Here is a 2,231-nt window from a genome sequence, read left to right as displayed (position 1 = left end):
TTGATGTGTTGTTGTGTTCATCCATGAACTGAATATGAGAATATAGGTTTCTAACTAATTGAGTAGAAGTTAGGTTTTTAATGAGTAAAATTGATATAGGATGATAGATTGTTGAAGTTAGATGAATCATATATGTTAAAGTGTGCAAAAATTGCTGTTTAGATCCAAAATCGCAGACTGTAATGGTGGAAAACGAGTGGAAAACAGATTGGTGCGATTGCAGGTTTTTGGATAAGTTTCTAGCGATATGCGTATGATACGCGTATGGTACGCGTATGAGGGACGTTCCCAAGGGCCGTACACGTATGGTACGCTACCTTGTCTCGTCAAAATGCAACCTTCTGCCGGTACGCGTATGATACACATATGAGAAGGGGTGATACACGTATGTGTCGCACCCCAATTTTTGCCCTATAAGTTTCATTCATTCTTGATCATGTTGCGCTCGTATTTCATGTGCATTCATAGTTCAATCATCGCATTTTGCATATTGTAAAAAAATCAGACTTTTATTAAAGTCAACAAAAATAATTTGCATTCGCATCCTTACATATTTCATTTACTATAATTTTTCATTCTTTAGACGGTTTATAGATTTTATTTTTATCATTTTTATAATTAAAAAAAAAAGAGATTAGTTTTAAAGCTTAAAGTTTAATTTAGTTTAATTAGGATTTATTTTATTTTAAATTTATCTTAGTTTTTTTTCATTAGTAAAAAAATATAAAAAAAGAGAGAATTTTGATATATTCAGAATTTTCATTTTTTAGGCCCAACTTGCAATTTTTTTCTTCTTTTTGTAAAGCCCAATTACATTTTTCATTCTATTAGCTTTATTACAAGTCAAACAAAAAACAAAAAAGGAGGTATATGGTTGCTGACTTTCACGATTCTGCAAGCCAGCCTTTTGTCTTTCACGTTCTTCAGCAAGCCTGCTACAACAGTCCAAATACTCTGCTCCACCAACCTGCACATGGAGTCCAAAAATTTCACTAATTTAACAATACAAATCTGCATCCAAGAAAGAACAAACAACAGTTAACACAATTGTTCAAACTCACCAAACTTTCCACCCAATTTTCATCTCAAATTCTCAACCAAAACCCTAATCACCTCCCTATTTAAACCTCTCATCTTTCATTCATCAGGGGGAAGGCACAAAGAACTCTGCCAAAAAAAACAACAACTTAGAACTTCCTCCAAACCCTCACTCACAAACAATCCGCAACTACACCACAATTTTCACCTTAAACCTCTGTTCATACCACACTCCACCTTATACAAACCCCAACACCGTTACAAACCGCTCACTGAACATACACGCACGAGTTTCAACAGAACCACACTCTTCACAAACCTCACGAACAAACACCCTCAACAATAACCCAAACCGATTCAAAACCACAGTTCATCACACAACATCAGTAACATCTTTCTGCAAAACCAAAACAGCTTCAACGATTCGCAACGAGTAACTACAACACAAAGATGTTTATGACGTGAATTCAGAGTTGAAAACGGAATACGAAGAAGATAAGTTCCGCAACGTCTGAAGCATCGAAAAAGAGTATCGTACCTATTCTCTTTTATTACTTTTGATTTCGATTTGAATTTGTTTGATGTACTTGTATCCATTGTTGTTCCTGTGATTTCTGTTTGCTTTGATTATTCATGACTTGTACTTGAGATCATCGAAACTTATTGCATTGAGGAAAGGGATCGATTGGGTTTAGGGTTTTGCTTGCTTTGATTTAGATAGGTGATGCTTAATCGATTGCGAGGTTGAGAGATCGAGAGCGAAAAGGCGAGGTTTTGTTGCTGAGAATATGAGAGAGCGCGAGAGAGATAGATGAACAGAGGAGTTTTGTTTTCTTTCTGGAAACGTGTTTTCGTGAAGAAGATAACACAAAGGAGATCAGGTTTTTTTCATAGAAGATAAAAGGGAATCGGATCCGGGTTTGACCCGGTCCGCCCCAAGATGTCTTGTTTTACTTTTTATTGTTAAAATTATTTGGGCCTTACTCCCTTAGTCTAGGTTTTCACACACCCCATTTATTACTTTAAGAATCCAATTTTGTTTTTATTTCATTTGATTGGTCTCCATTGCAATTTTATTTTAATATTTGTTTTAGTTTCTAATATAACAAAAATAAAAAAATATGTTTTATTTAGATTTTTATTTGCTCTTTTATTATTTAAAATACCAAAAATATTAGATTAATCTCACATTT

At 34.3% G+C, this 2,231-nt stretch overlaps 1 long non-coding RNA gene across 1 annotated transcript; it reads right to left on the bottom strand.

Annotated features, from left to right (window-relative positions):
- Positions 1-724: 724 nt before the first annotated feature.
- Positions 725-1,912, bottom strand: LOC131607456 (uncharacterized). Its single transcript, XR_009285307.1, has 2 exons — positions 1,062-1,912; positions 725-967 (listed from the first exon to the last, which is right to left on the bottom strand). It is a non-coding gene; the product is annotated as an uncharacterized LOC131607456 (long non-coding RNA).
- Between the last annotated feature and the right edge of the window lie 319 nt (positions 1,913-2,231).

The sequence above is a fragment of the Vicia villosa genome, linkage group LG5 (genome assembly GCF_029867415.1).
Source record: "Vicia villosa cultivar HV-30 ecotype Madison, WI linkage group LG5, Vvil1.0, whole genome shotgun sequence".
NCBI lineage: Eukaryota > Viridiplantae > Streptophyta > Magnoliopsida > Fabales > Fabaceae > Vicia > Vicia villosa.
Note: the sequence above shows the minus strand (reverse complement) of the source record. Positions and strands in the feature narration are given on the sequence as shown.